The 22,091-nt window shown below is 45.0% G+C and overlaps 3 non-coding genes across 3 annotated transcripts; all 3 read right to left on the bottom strand.

Moving 5' to 3' along the window:
• Positions 1 to 1,722: 1,722 nt before the first annotated feature.
• TRNAH-GUG (transfer RNA histidin (anticodon GUG)) lies at positions 1,723 to 1,794 on the bottom strand. Its single transcript has one exon. It is a non-coding gene; the product is annotated as a tRNA-His (tRNA).
• A 9,891-nt stretch (positions 1,795 to 11,685) lies between these two features.
• On the bottom strand, positions 11,686 to 11,757 carry TRNAH-GUG (transfer RNA histidin (anticodon GUG)). Its single transcript has one exon. It is a non-coding gene; the product is annotated as a tRNA-His (tRNA).
• Positions 11,758 to 21,668: 9,911 nt separating this feature from the next.
• On the bottom strand, positions 21,669 to 21,740 carry TRNAH-GUG (transfer RNA histidin (anticodon GUG)). The gene has a single exon. It is a non-coding gene; the product is annotated as a tRNA-His (tRNA).
• Between the last annotated feature and the right edge of the window lie 351 nt (positions 21,741 to 22,091).

Below are 22,091 nucleotides of genomic sequence, written 5' to 3'. Positions count from 1 at the left end.
CCCCACAGAGCTACAGCAGCTCAGAAGTCCACTTAGGCTTCATCAGGGACCCGTTTTGTGACTTGAAAACCCATTAATGCAACAATAAGGGGGTGAAGTAAATGTCATCAACATTGCATAAACTGGTGTTCTTTGCAGTTTTTTTAATAAATAACAGCGCCTGGAAGCCCTTCTGACTGTGAAGGTTTGTTTAACAAATAGTGTTGTAACAACATAAAAGAGGGGGAACTGTAAGACAGTTGCACAGATAGAAGGACGGATAGAAGGTTAAACAGATCGTCATAAATAAGCCACATGCACCGATGCATCTGTACAGGTTTGTAGACAGAAAGGCAGGTATGTAGCTGTTAGTAAATCATGGATGAGATATCATCAGCTTCACAGAAACCGCTGTAAATCACACGCGCCTGCTTTAGAAATAACCACGCCACAAAGACCTTGGTAGTCAGCATGTAGGCTTTAAAGTGTTAACATAAACAGAGATGGGCAGAAATAGGCAGTAAGGCAGATACCCAGATTGAAATAGAAAGTAAATAGAAAGCACATGTAGTAATAGACGTGGACCGATAAGTATATAGAGAAGCAGCTGTTGGTACGAAAATGGGATCACATATGATCAACTTTGTGTGGACTGTCAGGATTTGAAAACGGTTGCTTCATACCAAAAAAAAACATAGCGCCAAGATGTCCTCCTCAATGTCCCTCTGAGCGTTATAGTGTTAACAAAGCATACAGCCAGGCATCAACGCTCTGTTAGACAGGTTCACAGTCACGCACAGGTAGGTGAGCAGATAGATAAGCAGGCACACGGGCAAAAAGATGGATGGACAGATGAATGGATCAATGGATGGACGGACCTCTCTGTTAAACATGAGTCAAATGTAGGGATGGGCGTAACCAGTGTAACTCACTGCAGTGTAATTACGCGAAATTACAGCAACATTATGCGAGGTTGTACAGAATTACACAAGGCTATTTTCCTGGTGCAAAATACACGCTCAGATCCGAAAGGAACCTGATATACACTTTGCACAAGAAAATCGCTCTAAATGCAACAGAACTGGCACAACAGCCGCTGCTCGCGCTCTTTTCCTCCGCTCTTGGGTAGATGTCTTTCCCCACATTACTCCAAATTCCACAAAGGAGCGTAATTGTGTAATTCACGATTCGACCACGACTAATAAACTTGGCTTAAGTTTTAAAACTTTCCCTCTAGCTGCCCGGTGATCCGTGGGTGCGGGATGATGAAGCCAAACGCTGATTGGGTGAGTGCGCCTCTCAGTGTCCTTCTCCGTCGCCTCTTTCTTTCAGACCCTTGGGAGCTCAGTCTTACTTTCTATACAAATATTTATTTTAAGACCTTTTTTCTTCGCGGCCTGAATTGCTGCAAAAACTGATATTTGACTAGCAGGATTCCTTTCAACATTGAAAGCTACTCCGTGTCAGTACAGGAGCCTCGGCGCTGCAGGTACAGGAGACACAGACATCCATCCCTCTTGCTGACCGGGTCCCGTGAAACCAAACTGTAGCTCATACTTTTCACATCAGGACCGCCACAAACGTAAAAGCGCAGAAAGGTGAAATAAATAATAACATTTTTAACGCGTTCTTCAAAGACATTTAATTTCACCGTTGAAATTAGGTTCAAGCTCTTAACTCATGTAAATATTAAGAAGTGAGAATAAAAACGCTGCCCAACTGCTGTGACATTGCCACCTGCAATGCCGTGACTCGGATTTGAACCGAGGTTGCTGCGGCCACAACGCAGAGTACTAACCACTATACGATCACGGCGAGCTACTTGTGCTCTGAAAAGAATACCCTGGTGTGGCTCTGATAGGCTGAAAAAAGGTCACAGTGTCCGTGGAGTGGATAGATTTAGCGTTTGTTTAAAACCCATCTTTTCAAGATAGATTAGGGTCTTTTCTTTGAGTAACAGATCACAGCAAATATTTACCTCTCTGCTTCCAGTGACAAGACTCCCCATAAACCAAGAAGCTCAGACTTCTTAACAAGATCCACCACTCTGCCCTGCAAGTCTCAAGTGTTCTATGAGTGCTGGGGTCGGGGAAGTGAACACTGCAAAAACTTAATCCACGGCCGACCAAACTCCTCCAGGCCAGGAGGGGCTCGGAACACGCCCCCACATATTGTTGTTTTTTTCTTTTCTGGGTGTCTCTTCAGACACATTCAGCTGCTTGGTGCATACTGCTTTAGAGTTGCATTGTGTGGAATGAAGTGGCGTAAACTTGACTAGCAAACAATGGAGTGGTGATGAATGGAGGGTCATAGAAGGGAGTAGATTGAAGTGCAAAGAGTAGAGTGACGTAATGTGTCATAGAATACAGTGGAATATAATGAAGTGGTGTGCCTTGGCATGGCGTTGAATAGCATTGTGAGGAATGGAGTGGCATAGAGCAGAGTGGGGTAGAGAGGAGTGAGGTTGCATAGAATGGCATAGAGTAGCATAGAGTAAAGTAGTGTGGTGTAGAGTGGCATAGTGTGGTGTAGAGTGAAGTGGCACGGAATGGCATAGAGTCAGAGAACAGTGTGTCATGGAGAGGGGTGGCAAAGAATTAGGAGGAGTGGAGTCGGACTGCATGAAGTAGAGTGTTGTGGAGTTCAGTAGCATACAGTCGCGTTGCATGGAGTGACACTGTGGTGTAGAGAGGAGCAGAGTAAAAAGTGGCATAGAGTAGAAAGGCCTACAGGAGAGTAGTGTAGAGTGGCACAGCATAGAGTAGTGTGCAGTAGAGTGGCATAGAGTAGAGCGCATGTAGTGCCATTGAGTGATATTGTGTGAGATGGAGTGGAGTGGAGTACAGTGAAGTGGCATGGAATGAAGTAGTATAGAGTAGAGTGGGAGAGAGTAAAGTGGAGTGGCATAGAGTGAACTAGAGTAGAGCGTAGTGGGATAGAGTGGAGTGGCATGGAGTGGAATGGAGAGGCACAGAGTAGGGTAGAGTGCAAAAGTGTGGAATGGCATGGAGTTGAGTGGAGTGGCATAGAGTAGAGTGGCATTCTGTGGGGTGGATTAGAGTGGCATGGAGTGGCATATAATAGAGTGGAATAGAGCTTAGTGGTGGAGAGTACAGTGGCTTAGAGTGGAGTATAGTAGCATGGAGTAGAGTAGCGTAGAGTAGAGAGGGGTGCAACGGAGTAGAGTGGCATAGAGTTGAGTGGTGTACAGTGGCGTAGAGTAGAATGGGATAAAATAAAGTGGCGTACAGTAGACTGGAGTAGAGTAGCATAGAGTGGAGAGGCATAGAGTGGAGAGGAGTAAAGTAGAGTGGAATTGTATAGAGTAGAGTTCAGTTGAGTATTCTAGAGTGATGTAGAGCAGAGTGGCATAGAGTCACATAAAGTGGCATTCTATGAAGTAGGGTGGCGTAGAGAGGAATGAAGGGAAGTGGCATAGAGCAGAGTGGAGTGGAGTGGAGTAGAGGGGCATAGCAGAGAGTGACAGGGTGGAGTGGCATAGAATGGAGTAGCATAAAGTGGAGGGAAGTGGCGTATAGTGGAGTGGCATAGATTAGAGTGGCATAGAGTGGAGTGATAGAGTGGAACAATGTAGATTAGAGTGGAGTAGAACTGAGTAGAGTGGAGTGGTATAGAGTTGCACAGTGCAGAGTACAGTGGCACTGAGGGGAGTAGAGTATAGTCATGCAGAGGAATACAGTGTGAGAAAGTAACTAAAGTGTCAATAGAGACGGCGTTTAGGGTGAAAAATAAGCTGTATGCTTGTCATGAATGTTGGAAAGCACATTGCACATCCAAGAATGATACGAAAACACTTTTAAAATATAAAAAATAGCGTACTGTAGAAAGACGAAAAGAACACATGTACTTGGTCCATCCTCCATGGAGGAATGAACACAAGAAAGGAAGATTCAGTCTATGGGAGCTAAGCAATCGAAATATTGCAAATGTGAGTGACATAGAAAACAATTAATGGTAAGTAACCTATGGGCGTGTGGTAAGCCCACTGAATTCTAAACAATATGTCTCACAGCACATTCACTGTGTACGCAAGACATAAAAAGGTGTGACTAAGAGAATTCTGAGATTTAGAGCTTGACAGCAATTCACAACCCAACCAAACTGAGCCCTATATAATAATTTACAACAGAGCCAAAGTACACCTTTTACACCCCCAATGGTGGAGTTAAGATATTCAGCAGACACGTGGTCTCCCAGTGCTAAAGGATTTTGGCTAGATATGAAGTGGGCGAAGTGCCCTGAAAACATTATAAAAGTAGGACACGTGCTATAAGCAGACATCACTTCCTTGGCAAGGCAGAAGAAAGGGCACTTCAGAGGGAAGAAATGAGAGGGCTGAGGAACAGACAGATAGCTCCCCTATGGGCAGAGGTGGCGGGAGCATGGAACACTCCTGACATGACTATGATGACGATGCAGATGGGCCTCTTAACTTGCGGAGTTAGGAGCACGACAAACACACCTCTCCTAGACCTCCCTGGAAGATCATACACTGGGGAGGGTTCCCCTGGGTCCCTTCCCCCCCCCGGCTGGGCCCCATACAGCTGTAGACACACTTACACGATGCGTAGTTAGGTCTCGTTTCTGGGCAAGTTGTTTGGCTTGCTTGTTATTTGTTGTAATAAGAGATGATGAGTACCTGTCGTGCCAGAGCTGGAAATGGTGGCAACCGACCACCCTGCTCCATGGGCATACAGCACTGAACCGGAGACCCACAGGAGGCCCACACCACAGATCACAAGCCTGCTTACAGATTTATGCAAGGAACAGCCCTCAGCGTGGTGGTAACATAATATAATAGCAGTAATGGGTAACTGTTCAAAAGTTGTCATGGAAAGGAGATTCATACAGCTCTGCAACCTGTTACAATCCTGTGAATAATATGTACCATCTGAAATACCAATAAATAAAAAAAATAAAAAATCTGCTGCACAACTTAGGGTAAGGCTGGTGTTGTAGTGGTAGATCTGAGGCCCTAGGAGAGCTGGAGACCCCACAGAGCTACAGCAGCTCAGAAGTCCACTTAGGCTTCATCAGGGACCCGTTTTGTGACTTGAAAACCCATTAATGCAACAATAAGGGGGTGAAGTAAATGTCATCAACATTGCATAAACTGGTGTTCTTTGCAGTTTTTGTAATAAATAACAGCGCCTGGAAGCCCTTCTGACTGTGAAGGTTTGTTTAACAAATAGTGTTGTAACAACATAAAAGAGGGGGAACTGTAAGACAGTTGCACAGATAGAAGGACGGATAGAAGGTTAAACAGATCGTCATAAATAAGCCACATGCACCGATGCATCTGTACAGGTTTGTAGACAGAAAGGCAGGTATGTAGCTGTTAGTAAATCATGGATGAGATATCATCAGCTTCACAGAAACCGCTGTAAATCACACGCGCCTGCTTTAGAAATAACCACGCCACAAAGACCTTGGTAGTCAGCATGTAGGCTTTAAAGTGTTAACATAAACAGAGATGGGCAGAAATAGGCAGTAAGGCAGATACCCAGATTGAAATAGAAAGTAAATAGAAAGCACATGTAGTAATAGACGTGGACCGATAAGTATATAGAGAAGCAGCTTTTGGTACGAAAATGGGATCACATATGATCAACTTTGTGTGGACTGTCAGGATTTGAAAACGGTTGCTTCATACCAAAAAAAAACATAGCGCCAAGATGTCCTCCTCAATGTCCCTCTGAGCGTTATAGTGTTAACAAAGCATACAGCCAGGCATCAACGCTCTGTTAGACAGGTTCACAGTCACGCACAGGTAGGTGAGCAGATAGATAAGCAGGCACACGGGCAAAAAGATGGATGGACAGATGAATGGATCAATGGATGGACGGACCTCTCTGTTAAACATGAGTCAAATGTAGGGATGGGCGTAACCAGTGTAACTCACTGCAGTGTAATTACGCGAAATTACAGCAACATTATGCGAGGTTGTACAGAATTACACAAGGCTATTTTCCTGGTGCAAAATACACGCTCAGATCCGAAAGGAACCTGATATACACTTTGCACAAGAAAATCGCTCTAAATGCAACAGAACTGGCACAACAGCCGCTGCTCGCGCTCTTTTCCTCCGCTCTTGGGTAGATGTCTTTCCCCACATTACTCCAAATTCCACAAAGGAGCGTAATTGTGTAATTCACGATTCGACCACGACTAATAAACTTGGCTTAAGTTTTAAAACTTTCCCTCTAGCTGCCCGGTGATCCGTGGGTGCGGGATGATGAAGCCAAACGCTGATTGGGTGAGTGCGCCTCTCAGTGTCCTTCTCCGTCGCCTCTTTCTTTTAGACCCTTGGGAGCTCAGTCTTACTTTCTATACAAATATTTATTTTTAGACCTTTTTTCTTCGCGGCCTGAATTGCTGCAAAAACTGATATTTGACTAGCAGGATTCCTTTCAACATTGAAAGCTACTCCGCGTCACTACAGGAGCCTCGGCGCTGCAGGTACAGGAGACACAGACATCCATCCCTCTTGCTGACCGGGTCCCGTGAAACCAAACTGTAGCTCATACTTTTCACATCAGGACCGCCTCAAACGTAAAAGCGCAGAAAGGTGAAATAAATAATAACATTTTTAACGCGTTCTTCAAAGACATTTAATTTCACCGTTGAAATTAGGTTCAAGCTCTTAACTCATGTAAATATTAAGAAGTGAGAATAAAAACGCTGCCCAACTGCTGTGACATTGCCACCCGCAATGCCGTGACTCAGATTCTAACCGAGGTTGCTGCGGCCACAACGCAGAGTACTAACCACTATACGATCACGGCGAGCTACTTGGGGTCTGAAAAGACTACCCTGGTGTGGCTCTGATAGGCTTAAAAAAGGTCAAAGTGTCCGTGGCGTGGATAGATTTAGCGTTTGTTTAAAACCCATCTTTTCAAGTTAGATCAGGGTCTTTTCTTTGAGTAGCAGATCACAGCAAATATTTACCTCTCTGCTTCCAGTGACAAGACTCCCCATAAACCAAGAAGCCCAGACTTCTTAACAAGATCCACCACTCTGCCCTGCAAGTCTCAAGTGTTCTATGAGTGCTGGGGTCGGGGAAGTGAACACTGCAAAAACTTAAACCACGGCCGACCAAACTCCTCCAGGCCAGGAGGGGCTCGGAACAGGCCCCCACATATTGTTTTTTTTTTCTTTTCTGGGTGTCTCTTCAGACACATTCAGCTGCTTGGTGCATACTGCTTTAGAGTTGCATTGTGTGGAATGAAGAGGCGTAAACTTGACTAGCAAACAATGGAGTGGTGATGAATGGAGGGTCATAGAAGGGAGTAGATTGAAGTGCAAAGAGTAGAGTGACGTAATGTGTCATAGAATACAGTGGAATATAATGAAGTGGTGTGCCATGGCATGGCGTTGAATAGCATTGTGAGGAATGGAGTGGCATAGAGCAGAGTGGGGTAGAGAGGAGTGAGGTTGCATAGAATGGCATAGAGTAGCATAGAGTAAAGTAGTGTGGTGTAGAGTGGCATAGTGTGGTGTAGAGTGAAGTGGCATGGAATGGCATAGAGTCAGAGAACAGTGTGTCATGGAGAGGGGTGGCAAAGAATTAGGAGGAGTGGAGTCGGACTGCAAGAAGTAGAGTGTTGTGGAGTTGAGTAGCATACAGTCGCGTTGCATGGAGTGAACTGTGGTGTAGAGAGGAGCAGAGAAAAAAGTGGCATAGAGTAGAAAGGCCTACAGGAGAGTAGTGTAGAGTGGCACAGCATAGAGTAGTGTGCAGTAGAGTGGCATAGAGTAGAGCGCATGTAGTGCCATTGAGTGATATTGTGTGAGATGGAGTGGAGTGGAGTACAGTGAAGTGGCATGGAATGAAGTAGTATAGAGTAGAGTGGGAGAGAGTAAAGTGGAGTGGCATAGAGTGAACTAGAGTAGAGCGTTGTGGGATAGAGTGGAGTAGCATGGAGTGGAATGGAGAGGCACAGAGTAGGGTAGAGTGCAAAAGTGTGGAATGGCATGGAGTTGAGTGGAGTGGCATAGAGTAGAGTGGCATTCTGTGGGGTGGATTAGAGTGGCATGGAGTGGCATACAGTAGAGTGGAATAGAGCGTAGTGGTGGAGAGTACAGTGGCTTAGAGTGGAGTATAATAGCATGGAGTAGAGTAGCGTAGAGTAGAGAGGGGTGCAACGGAGTAGAGTGGCATAGAGTTGAGTGGTGTACAGTGGCGTAGAGTAGAATGGGATAAAATAAAGTGGTGTACAGTAGACTGGAGTAGAGTAGCATAGAGTGGAGAGGCATAGAGTGGAGAGGAGTAAAGTAGAGTGGAATTGTATAGAGTAGAGTTCAGTTGAGTATTCTAGAGTGATGTAGAGCAAAGTGGCACAGAGTCACATAAAGTGGCATTCTATGAAGTAGGGTGGCGTAGAGAGGAATGAAGGGAAGTGGCATAGAGTAGAGTGGAGTGGAGTGGAGTAGAGGGGCATAGCAGAGAGTGACAGGGTGGAGTGGCATAGAATGGAGCATCATAAAGTGGAGTGAAGTGGCGTATAGTGGAGTGGCATAGATTAGAGTGGCATAGAGGGGAGTGATAGATTGGAACAATGTAGATTAGAGTGGAGTAGAACTGAGTAGAGTGGAGTGGTATGGAGTTGCACAGTGTAGAGTACAGTGGCACTGAGGGGAGTAGAGTATAGTCATGCAGAGGAATACAGTGTGAGAAAGTAACTAAAGTGTCAATAGAGACGGCGTTTAGGGTGAAAAATACGCTGTATGCTTGTCATGAATGTTGGAAAGCACATTGCACATCCAAGAATGATACGAAAACACTTTTAAAATATAAAAAATAGCGTACTGTAGAAAGACGAAAAGAACACATGTACTTGGTCCATCCTCCATGGAGGAATGAACACAAGAAAGGAAGATTCAGTCTATGGGAGCTAAGCAATCGAAATATTGCAAATGTGAGTGACATAGAAAACAATTAATGGTAAGTAAGCTATGGGCGTGTGGTAAGCCCACTGAATTCTAAACAATATGTCTCACAGCACATTCACTGTGTACGCAAGACATAAAAAGGTGTGACTAAGAGAATTCTGAGATTTAGAGCTTGACAGCAATTCACAACCCAACCAAATTGAGCCCTATATAATAATTTACAACAGAGCCAAAGTACACCTTTTATACCCCCAATGGTGGAGGTAAGATATTCAGCAGACATGTGGTCTCCCAGTGCTAAAGGATTTTGGCTAGATATGAAGTGGGCGAAGTGCCCTGAAAACATTATAAAAGTAGGACACGTGCTATAAGCAGACATCACTTCCTTGGCAAGGCAGAAGAAAGGGCACTTCAGAGGGAAGAAATGAGAGGGCTGAGGAACAGACAGATAGCTCCCCTATGGGCAGAGGTGGCGGGAGCATGGAACACTCCAGACATGACTATGATGACGATGCAGAAGGGCCTCTTAACTTGCGGAGTTAGGAGCACGACAAACACACCTCTCCTAGACCTCCCTGGAAGATCATACACTGGGGAGGGTTCCCCTGGGTCCCTTCCCCCCCCCCGGCTGGGCCCCATACAGCTGTAGACACACTCACACGATGCGTAGTTAGGTCTCGGTTTCTGGGCAAGTTGTTTGGCTTGCTTGTTATTTGTTGTAATAAGAGATGATGAGTACCTGACGTGCCAGAGCTGGAAATGGTGGGAACCGACCACCCTGCTCCATGGGCATACAGCACTGAACCGGAGACCCACAGGAGGCCCACACTACAGATCACAAGCCTGCTTACAGATTTATGCAAGGAACAGCCCTCAGCGTGGTGGTAACATAATATAATGGCAGTAATGGGTAACTGTTCAAAAGTTGTCATGGAAAGGAGATTCATACAGCTCTGCAACCTGTTACAATCCTGTGAATAATATGTACCATCTGAAATACCAATAAATAAATAAATAAAAAAATCTACTGCACAACTTAGGGTAAGGCTGGTGTTGTAGTGGTAGATCTGAGGCCCTAGGAGAGCTGGAGACCCCACAGAGCTACAGCAGCTCAGAAGTCCACTTGGGCTTCATCAGGGACCCGTTTTGTGACTTGAAAACCCATTAATGCAACAATAAAGGGGTGAAGTAAATGTCATCAACATTGCATAAACTGGTGTTCTTTGCAGTTTTTTAAATAAATAACAGCGCCTGGAAGCCCTTCTGACTGTGAAGGTTTGTTTAACAAATAGTGTTGTAACAACATAAAAGAGGGGGGAACAGTAAGACAGTTTCACAGATAGAAGGCCTTATAGAAGGTTAAACAGATCGTCATAAATAAGCCACATGCACCGATGCATCTGTACAGGTTTGTAGACAGAAAGGCAGGTATGTAGCTGTTAGTAAATCATGGATGAGATATAATCAGCGTCACAGAAACCGCTGTAAATCACACGTGCCTGCTTTAGAAAGAACCACGCCACAAAGACCTTGGTAGTCAGCATGTAGGCTTTAAAGTGTTAACATAAACAGAGATGGGCAGAAATAGGCAGTAAGGCAGATACCCAGATTGAAATAGAAAGGTAAATAGAAAGCACATGTAGTAATAGACGTGGACCGATAAGTATATAGAGAAGCAGCTGTTGGTACGAAAATGGGATCACATATGATCAATTTTGTGTGGACTGTCAGGATTTGAAAACGGTTGCTTCATACCAAAAAAAACCATAGCGCCAAGATGTCCTCCTCAATGTCCCTATGAGCGTTATAGTGTTAACAAAGCATACAGCCAGGCATCAACACTCTGTTAGACAGGTTCACAGTCACGCACAGGTAGGTGAGCAGATAGATAAGCAGGCACACGGGCAAAAAGATGGATGGACAAATGAATGGATCAATGGATGGACAGACCTCTCTGTTAAACATGAGTCAAATGTAGGGATGGGCGTAACCAGTGTAACTCACTGCAGTGTAATCACGCGAAATTACAGCAACATTATGCAAGGTTGTACAGAATTACACAAGGCTATTTTCCTGGTGCAAAATACACGCTCAGATCCGAAAGGAACCTGATATACACTTTGCACAAGAAAATCGCTCTAAATGCAACAGAACTGGCACAACAGCCGCTGCTCGCGCTCTTTTCCTCCGCTCTTGGGTAGATGTCTTTCCCCACATTACTCCAAATTCCACAAAGGAGCGTAATTGTGTAATTCACGATTCGACCACGACTAATAAACTTGGCTTAAGTTTTAAAACTTTCCCTCTAGCTGCCCGGTTATCCGTCGGGTGCGGGATGATGAAGCCAAACGCTGATTGGGTGAGTGTGCCTCTCAGTGTCCTTCTCCGTCGCCTCTTTCTTTCAGACCCTTGGGAGCTCAGTCTTACTTTCTATACAAATATTTATTTTTAGACCTTTTTTCTTTGCGGCCTGAATTGCTGCAAAAACTGATATTTGACTAGCAGGATCCCTTTCAACATTGAAAGCTACTCCGCGTCAGTACAGGAGCCTCGGCGCTGCAGGTACAGGAGACACAGACATCCATCCCTCTTGCTGACCGGGTCCTGTGAAACCAAACTGTAGCTCATACTTTTCACATCAGGACCGCCACAAACGTAAAAGCGCAGAAAGGTGAAATAAATAATAACATTGTTAACGCGTTCTTCAAAGACATTTAATTTCACCGTTGAAATTAGGTTCAAGCTCTTAACTCAAGTAAATATTAAGAAGTGAGAATAAAAATGCTGCCCAACTGCCGTGACTCGGATTCGAACCGAGGCTGCTGCGGCCACAACGCAGAGTACTAACCACTATACAATCACGGCGAGCTACTTGGGCTCTGAAAAGACTATCCTGGTGTGGCTCTGATAGGCTTAAAAAATGTCACAGTGTCCGTGGAGTGGATAGATTTAGCGTTTGTTTAAAACCCATCTTTTCAAGTTAGATCAGGGTCTTTTCTTTGAGTAGCAGATCACAGCAAATATTTACCTCTCTGCTTCCAGTGACAAGACTCCCCATAAACCAAGAAGCCCAGACTTCTTAACAAGATCCACCACTCTGCCCTGCAAGTCTCAAGTGTTCTATGAGTGCTGGGGTCGGGGAAGTGAACACTGCAAAAACTTAATCCACGGCCGACCAAACTCCTCCAGGCCAGGAGGGGCTCGGAACAGGCCACCACATATTGTTGTTTTTTCTTTTCTGGGTGTCTCTTCAGACACATTCAGCTGCTTGGTGCATACTGATTTAGAGTTGCATTGTGTGGAATGAAGTGGCGTAAACTTGACTAGCAAACAATGGAGTGGTGATGAATGGAGGGTCATAGAAGGGAGTAGATTGAAGTGCAAAGAGTAGAGTGACGTAATGTGTCATAGAATACAGTGGAATATAATGAAGTGGTGTGCCTTGGCATGGCGTTGAATAGCATTGTGAGGAATGGAGTGGCATAGAGCAGAGTGCGGTAGAGAGGAGTGAGGTTGCATAGAATGGCATAGAGTAGCATAGAGTAAAGTAGTGTGGTGTAGAGTGGCATAGTGTGGTGTAGAGTGAAGTGGCATGGAATGGCATAGAGTCAGAGAACAGTGTGTCATGGAGAGGGGTGGCAAAGAATTAGGAGGAGTGGAGTCGGACTGCATGAAGTAGAGTGTTGTGGAGTTGAGTAGCATTCAGTCGCGTTGCATGGAGTGACACTGTGGTGTAGAGAGGAGCAGAGTAAAAAGTGGCATAGAGTAGAAAGGCCTACAGGAGAGTAGTGTAGAGTGGCACAGCATAGAGTAGTGTGCAGTAGAGTGGCATAGAGTAGAGCGCATGTAGTGCCATTGAGTGATATTGTGTGAGATGGAGTGGAGTGGAGTGGAGTACAGTGAAGTGGCATGGAATGAAGTTTTATAGAGTAGAGTGGGAGAGAGTAAAGTGGAGTGGCATAGAGTGAACTAGAGTAGAGCGTAGTGGGATAGAGTGGAGTGGCATGGAGTGGAATGGAGAGGCACAGAGTAGGGTAGAGTGCAAAAGTGTGGAATGGCATGGAGTTGAGTGGAGTGGCATAGAGTAGAGTGGCATTCTGTGGGGTGGATTAGAGTGGCATGGAGTGGCATATAGTAGAGTGGAATAGAGCTTAGTGGTGGAGAGTACAGTGGCTTAGAGTGGAGTATAGTAGCATGGAGTAGAGTAGCGTAGAGTAGAGAGGGGTGCAACGGAGTAGAGTGGCATAGAGTTGAGTGGTGTACAGTGGCGTAGAGTAGAATGGGATAAAATAAAGTGGCGTAGAGTAGACTGGAGTAGAGTAGCATAGAGTGGAGAGGCATAGAGTGGTGAGGAGTAAAGTAGAGTGGAATTGTATAGAGTAGAGTTCAGTTGAGTATTCTAGAGTGATGTAGAGCAGAGTGGCATAGAGTCACATAAAGTGGCATTCTATGAAGTAGGGTGGCGTAGAGAGGAATGAAGGGAAGTGGCATAGAGTAGAGTGGAGTGGAGTAGAGGGGCATAGCAGAGAGTGACAGGGTAGAGTGGCATAGAATGGAGTAGCATAAAGTGGAGTGAAGTGGCGTATAGTGGAGTGGCATAGATTAGAGTGGCATAGAGTGGAGTGATAGAGTGGAACAATGTAGATTAGAGTGGAGTAGAACTGAGTAGAGTGGAGTGGTATAGAGTTGCACAGTGTAGAGTACAGTGGCACTGAGGGGAGTAGAGTATAGTCATGCAGAGGAATACAGTGTGAGAAAGTAACTAAAGTGTCAATAGAGACGGCGTTTAGGGTGAAAAATAAGCTGTATGCTTGTCACGAATGTTGGAAAGCACATTGCACATCCAAGAATGATACGAAAACACTTTTAAAATATAAAAAATAGCGTACTGTAGAAAGACGAAAAGAACACATCTTGGTCCATCCTCCATGGAGGAATGAACAAAAGAATTGAAGATTCAGTCTATGGGAGCTAAGCAATCGAAATATTGCAAATGTGAGTGACATAGAAAACAATTAATGGTAAGTAAGCTATGGGCGTGTGGTAAGCCCACTGAATTCTAAACAATATGTCTCACAGCACATTCACTGTGTACGCAAGACATAAAAAGGTGTGACTAAGAGAATTCTGAGATTTAGAGCTTGACAGCAATTCACAACCCAACCAAATTGAGCCCTATATAATAATTTACAACAGAGCCAAAGTACACCTTTATACCCCCAATAGTGGAGGTAAGATATTCAGCAGACACGTGGTCTCCCAGTGCTAAAGGATTTTGGCTAGATATGAAGTGGGCGAAGTGCCCTGAAAACATTATAAAAGTAGGACACGTGCTATAAGCAGACATCACTTCCTTGGCAAGGCAGAAGAAAGGGCACTTCAGAGGGAAGAAATGAGAGGGCTGAGTAACAGACAGATAGCTCCCCTATGGGCAGAGGTGGCGGGAGCTTGGAACACTCCTGACATGATTATGATGACGATGCAGATGGGCCTCTTAACTTGCGGAGTTAGGAGCACGACAAACACACCTCTCCTAGACCTCCCTGGAAGATCATACACTGGGGAGGGTTTCCCTGGGTCTCTTCCCCCCGCCGGCGGGGCCCCATAGAGCTGTAGACACACTCACACGATGCGTAGTTAGGTCTCGGTTTCTGGGCAAGTTGTTTGGCTTGCTTGTTATTTGTTGTAATAAGAGATGATGAGTACCTGACGTGCCAGAGCTGGAAATGGTGGGAACCGACCACCCTGCTCCATGGGCATACAGCGCTGAACCGGAGACCCACAGGAGGCCCACACCACAGATCACAAGCCTGCTTACAGATTTATGCAAGGAACAGCCCTCAGCGTGGTGGTAACATAATATAATAGCAGTAATGGGTAACTGTTCAAAAGTTGTCATGGAAAGGAGATTCATACAGCTCTGCAACCTGTTACAATCCTATGAATAATATGTACCATCTGAAATACCAATAAATAAAAAAAATAAAAAATCTACTGCACAACTTAGGGTAAGGCTGGTGTTGTAGTGGTAGATCTGAGGCCCTAGGAGAGCTGGAGACCCCACAGAGCTACAGCAGCTCAGAAGTCCACTTGGGCTTCATCAGGGACCCGTTTTGTGACTTGAAAACCCATTAATGCAACAATAAAGGGGTGAAGTAAATGTCATCAACATTGCCTAAACTGGTGTTCTTTGCAGTTTTTTTAATAAATAACAGCGCCTGGAAGCCCCTCTGACTGTGAAGGTTTGTTTAACAAATAGTGTTGTAACAACATAAAAGAGGGGGAACTGTAAGACAGTTGCACAGATAGAAGGACGGATAGAAGGTTAAACAGATCGTCATAAATAAGCCACATGCACCGATGCATCTGTACAGGTTTGTAGACAGAAAGGCAGGTATGTAGCTGTTAGTAAATCATGGATGAGATATAATCAGCGTCACAGAAACCGCTGTAAATCACACGCGCCTGCTTTAGAAATAACCACGTCACAAAGACCTTGGTAGTCAGCATGTAGGCTTTAAAGTGTTAACATAAACAGAGATGGGCAGAAATAGGCAGTAAGGCAGATACCCAGATTGAAATAGAAAGGTAAATAGAAAGCACATGTAGTAATAGACGTGGACCGATAAGTATATAGAGAAGCAGCTGTTGGTACGAAAATGGGATCACATATGATCAACTTTGTGTGGACTGTCAGGATTTGAAAACGGTTGCTTCATACCAAAAAAAAACATAGCGCCAAGATGTCCTCCTCATTGTGCCTGTGAGCGTTATAGTGTTAACAAAGCATACAGCCAGGCATCAACACTCTGTTAGACAGGTTCACAGTCACGCACAGGTAGGTGAGCAGATAGATAAGCAGGCACACAGGCAAAAAGATGGATGGACAGATGAATGGATCAATGGATGGACGGACCTCTCTGTTAAACATGAGTCAAATGTAGGGATGGGCGTAACCAGTGTAACTCACTGCAGTGTAATTACGCGAAATTACAGCAACATTATGCGAGGTTGTACAGAATTACACAAGGCTATTTTCCTGGTGCAAAATACACGCTCAGATCCGAAAGGAACCTGATATACACTTTGCACAAGAAAATCGCTCTAAATGCAACAGAACTGGCACAACAGCCGCTGCTCGCGCTCTTTTCCTCCGCTCTTGGGTAGATGTCTTTCCCCACATTACTCCAAATTCCACAAAGGAGCGTAATTGTGTAATTCACGATTCGACCACGACTAATAAACTTGGCTTAAGTTTTAAAACTTTCCCTCTAGCTGCCCGGTGATCCGTCGGGTGCGGGATGATGAAGCCAAACGCTGATTGGGTGAGTGCGCCTCTCAGTGTCCTTCTCCGTCGCCTCTTTCTTTCAGACCCTTGGGAGCTCAGTCTTACTTTCTATACAAATATTTATTTTTAGACCTTTTTTCTTCGCGGCCTGAATTGCTGCAAAAACTGATATTTGACTAGCAGGATCCCTTTCAACATTGAAAGCTACTCCGCGTCAGTACAGGAGCCTCGGCGCTGCAGGTACAGGAGACACAGACATCCATCCCTCTTGCTGACCGGGTCCCGTGAAACCAAACTGTAGCTCATACTTTTCACATCAGGACCGCCACAAACGTAAAAGCGCAGAAAGGTGAAATAAATAATAACATTGTTAACGCGTTCTTCAAAGACATTTAATTTCACCGTTGAAATTAGGTTCAAGCTCTTAACTCATGTAAATATTAAGAAGTGAGAATAAAAATGCTGCCCAACTGCCGTGACATTGCCACCTGCAATGCCGTGACTCGGATTCGAAACGAGGTTGCTGCGGTCACAACGCAGAGTACTAACCACTATACGATCACAGCGAGCTACTTGGGCTCGGAAAAGACTACCCTGGTGTGGCTCTGATAGGCTTAAAAAAGGTCAAAGTGTCTGTGGAGTGGATAGATTTAGCGTTTGTTTAAAACCCATCTTTTCAAGTTAGATCAGGGTCTTTTCTTTGAGTAGCAGATCACAGCAAATATTTACCTCTATGCTTCCAGTGACAAGACTCCCCATAAACCAAGAAGCCCAGACTTCTTAACAAGATCCACCACTCTGCCCTGCAAGTCTCAAGTGTTCTATGAGTGCTGGGGTCGGGGAAGTGAACACTGCAAAAACTTAATCCACGGCCGACCAAACTCCTCCAGGCCAGGAGGGGCTCGGAACAGGCCCCCACATATTGTTTTTTTTTTCTTTTCTGGGTGTCTCTTCAGCCACATTCAGCTGCTTGGTGCATACTGCTTTAGAGTTGCATTGTGTGGAATGAAGTGGCGTAAACTTGACTAGCAAACAATGGAGTGGTGATGAATGGAGGGTCATAGAAGGGAGTAGATTGAAGTGCAAAGAGTAGAGTGACGTAATGTGTCATAGAATACAGTGGAATATAATGAAGTGGTGTGCCTTGGCATGGCGTTGAATAGCATTGTGAGGAATGGAGTGGCATAGAGCAGAGTGGGGTAGAGAGGAGTGAGGTTGCATAGAAGGGCATAGAGTAGCATAGAGTAAAGTAGTGTGTTGTAGAGTGGCATAGTGTGGTGTAGAGTGAAGTGGCATGGAATGGCATAGAGTCAGAGAACAGTGTGTCATGGAGAGGGGTGGCAAAGAATTAGGAGGAGTGGAGTCGGACTGCATGAAGTAGAGTGTTGTGGAGTTGAGTAGCATTCAGTCGCGTTGCATGGAGTGACACTGTGGTGTAGAGAGGAGCAGAGTAAAAAGTGGCATACAGTAGAAAGGCCTACAGGAGAGTAGTGTAGAGTGGCACAGCATAGAGTAGTGTGCAGTAGAGTGGCATAGAGTAGAGCGCATGTAGTGCCATTGAGTGATATTGTGTGAGATGGAGTGGAGTGGAGTACAGTGAAGTGGCATGGAATGAAGTAGTATAGAGTAGAGTGGGAGAGAGTAAAGTGGAGTGGCATAGAGTGAACTAGAGTAGAGCGTAGTGGGATAGAGTGGAGTGGCATGGAGTGGAATGGAGAGGCACAGAGTAGGGTAGAGTGCAAAAGTGTGGAATGGCATGGAGTTGAGTGGAGTGGCATAGAGTAGAGTGGCATTCTGTGGGGTGGATTAGAGTGGCATGGAGTGGCATATAGTAGAGTGGAATAGAGCTTAGTGGTGGAGAGTACAGTGGCTTAGAGTGAAGTATAGTAGCATGGAGTAGAGTAGCGTAGAGTAGAGAGGGGTGCAACGGAGTAGAGTGGCATAGAGTTGAGTGGTGTACAGTGGCGTAGAGTAGAATGGGATAAAATAAAGTGGCGTACAGTAGACTGGAGTAGAGTAGCATAGAGTGGAGAGGCATAGAGTGGGGAGGAGTAAAGTAGAGTGGAATTGTATAGAGTAGAGTTCAGTTGAGTATTCTAGAGTGATGTAGAGCAGAGTGGCTTAGAGTCACATAAAGTGGCATTCTATGAAGTAGGGTGGCGTAGAGAGGAATGAAGGGAAGTGGCATAGAGTAGAGTGGAGTGGAGTGGAGTAGAGGGGCATAGCAGAGAGTGACAGGGTAGAGTGGCATAGAATGGAGTAGCATAAGGTGGAGTGAAGTGGCGTATAGTGGAGTGGCATAGATTAGAGTGGCATAGAGAGGAGTGATAGAGTGGAACAATGTAGATTAGAGTGGAGTAGAACTGAGTAGAGTGGAGTGGTATAGAGTTGCACAGTGTAGAGTACAGTGGCACTGAGGGGAGTAGAGTATAGTCATGCAGAGGAATACAGTGTGAGAAAGTAACTAAAGTGTCAATAGAGACGGCGTTTAGGGTGAAAAATAAGCTGTATGCTTGTCATGAATGTTGGAAAGCACATTGCACATCCAAGAATGATACGAAAACACTTTTAAAATATAAAAAATAGCATACTGTAGAAAGACGAAAAGAACACATCTTGGTCCATCCTCCATGGAGGAATGAACAAAAGAATTGAAGATTCAGTCTATGGGAGCTAAGCAATCGAAATATTGCAAATGTGAGTGACCTAGAAAACAATTAATGGTAAGTAAGCTATGGGCGTGTGGTAAGCCCACTGAATTCTAAACAATATGTCTCACAGCACATTCACTGTGTACGCAAGACATAAAAAGGTGTGACTAAGAGAATTCTGAGATTTAGAGCTTGACAGCAATTCACAACCCAACCAAATTGAGCCCTATATAATAATTTACAACAGAGCCAAAGTACACCTTTTATACCCCCAATAGTGGAGGTAAGATATTCAGCAGACACGTGGTCTCCCAGTGCTAAAGGATTTTGGCTAGATATGAAGTGGGCGAAGTGCCCTGAAAACATTATAAAAGTAGGACACGTGCTATAAGCAGACATCACTTCCTTGGCAAGGCAGAAGAAAGGGCACTTCAGAGGGAAGAAATGAGAGGGCTGAGGAACAGACAGATAGCTCCCCTATGGGCAGAGGTGGCGGGAGCTTGGAACACTCCTGACATGATTATGATGACGATGCAGATGGGCCTCTTAACTTGCGGAGTTAGGAGCACGACAAACACACCTCTCCGAGACCTCCCTGGAAGATCATACACTGGGGAGAGTTTCCCTGGGTCCCTTCCCCTCCCCCCCGGCTGGGCCCCATACAGCTGTAGACACACTCACACGATGCGTAGTTAGGTCTCGGTTTCTGGGCAAGTTGTTTGGCTTGCTTGTTATTTGTTGTAATAAGAGATGATGAGTACCTGACGTGCCAGAGCTGGAAATGGTGGGAACCGACCACCCTGCTCCATGGGCATACAGCGCTGAACCGGAGACCCACAGGAGGCCCACACCACAGATCACAAGCCTGCTTACAGATTTATGCAAGGAACAGCCCTCAGCGTGGTGGTAACATAATATAATAGCAGTAATGGGTAACTGTTCAAAAGTTGTCATGGAAAGGAGATTCATACAGCTCTGCAACCTGTTACAATCCTATGAATAATATGTACCATCTGAAATACCAATAAATAAAAAAAATAAAAAATCTACTGCACAACTTAGGGTAAGGCTGGTGTTGTAGTGGTAGATCTGAGGCCCTAGGAGAGCTGGAGACCCCACAGAGCTACAGCAGCTCAGAAGTCCACTTGGGCTTCATCAGGGACCCGTTTTGTGACTTGAAAACCCATTAATGCAACAATAAAGGGGTGAAGTAAATGTCATCAACATTGCATAAACTGGTGTTCTTTGCAGTTTTTTAAATAAATAACAGCGCCTGGAAGCCCCTCTGACTGTGAAGGTTTGTTTAACAAATAGTGTTGTAACAACATAAAAGAGGGGGAACTGTAAGACAGTTGCACAGATAGAAGGACGGATAGAAGGTTAAACAGATCGTCATAAATAAGCCACATGCACCGATGCATCTGTACAGGTTTGTAGACAGAAAGGCAGGTATGTAGCTGTTAGTAAATCATGGATGAGATATAATCAGCGTCACAGAAACCGCTGTAAATCACACGCGCCTGCTTTAGAAATAACCACGCCACAAAGACCTTGGTAGTCAGCATGTAGGCTTTAAAGTGTTAACATAAACAGAGATGGGCAGAAATAGGCAGTAAGGCAGATACCCAGATTGAAATAGAAAGGTAAATAGAAAGCACATGTAGTAATAGACGTGGACCGATAAGTATATAGAGAAGCAGCTGTTGGTACGAAAATGGGATCACATATGATCAACTTTGTGTGGACTGTCAGGATTTGAAAACGGTTGCTTCATACCAAAAAAAACCATAGCGCCAAGATGTCCTCCTCAATGTCCCTATGAGCGTTATAGTGTTAACAAAGCATACAGCCAGGCATCAACACTCTGTTAGACAGGTTCACAGTCACGCACAGGTAGGTGAGCAGATAGATAAGCAGGCACACAGGCAAAAAGATGGATGGACAGATGAATGGATCAATGGATGGACGGACCTCTCTGTTAAACATGAGTCAAATGTAGGGATGGGCGTAACCAGTGTAACTCACTGCAGTGTAATTACGCGAAATTACAGCAACATTATGCGAGGTTGTACAGAATTACACAAGGCTATTTTCCTGGTGCAAAATACACGCTCAGATCCGAAAGGAACCTGATATACACTTTGCACAAGAAAATCGCTCTAAATGCAACAGAACTGGCACAACAGCCGCTGCTCGCGCTCTTTTCCTCCGCTCTTGGGTAGATGTCTTTCCCCACATTACTCCAAATTCCACAAAGGAGCGTAATTGTGTAATTCACGATTCGACCACGACTAATAAACTTGGCTTAAGTTTTAAAACTTTCCCTCTAGCTGCCCGGTGATCCGTCGGGTGCGGGATGATGAAGCCAAACGCTGATTGGGTGAGTGCGCCTCTCAGTGTCCTTCTCCGTCGCCTCTTTCTTTCAGACCCTTGGGAGCTCAGTCTTACTTTCTATGCAAATATTTATTTTTAGACCTTTTTTCTTCGCGGCCTGAATTGCTGCAAAAACTGATATTTGACTAGCAGGATCCCTTTCAACATTGAAAGCTACTCCGCGTCAGTACAGGAGCCTCGGCTCTGCAGGTACAGGAGACACAGACATCCATCCCTCTTGCTGACCGGGTCCCGTGAAACCAAACTGTAGCTCATACTTTTCACATCAGGACCGCCACAAACGTAAAAGTGCAGAAAGGTTAAATAAATAATAACATTGTTAACGCGTTCTTCAAAGACATTTAATTTCACCGTTGAAATTAGGTTCAAGCTCTTAACTCATGTAAATATTAAGAAGTGAGAATAAAAATGCTGCCCAACTGCTGTGACATTGCCACCCGCAATGCCGTGACTCGGATTCGAACCGAGGTTGCTGCGGCCACAACGCAGAGTACTAACCACTATACGATCACAGCGAGCAACTTGGGCTCTGAAAAGACTACCCTGGTGTGGCTCTGATAGGCTTAAAAAAGGTCAAAGTGTCCGTGGAGTGGATAGATTTAGCGTTTGTTTAAAACCCATCTTTTCAAGTTAGATCAGGGTCTTTTCTTTGAGTAGCAGATCACAGCAAATATTTACCTCTATGCTTCCAGTGACAAGACTCCCCATAAACCAAGAAGCCCAGACTTCTTAACAAGATCCACCACTCTGCCCTGCAAGTCTCAAGTGTTCTATGAGTGCTGGGGTCGGGGAAGTGAACACTGCAAAAACTTAATCCACGGCCGACCAAACTCCTCCAGGCCAGGAGGGGCTCGGAACAGGCCCCC

The sequence above is a fragment of the Pleurodeles waltl genome, chromosome 12 (genome assembly GCF_031143425.1).
Source record: "Pleurodeles waltl isolate 20211129_DDA chromosome 12, aPleWal1.hap1.20221129, whole genome shotgun sequence".
Lineage (NCBI taxonomy): Eukaryota > Metazoa > Chordata > Amphibia > Caudata > Salamandridae > Pleurodeles > Pleurodeles waltl.
Note: the sequence above shows the minus strand (reverse complement) of the source record. Positions and strands in the feature narration are given on the sequence as shown.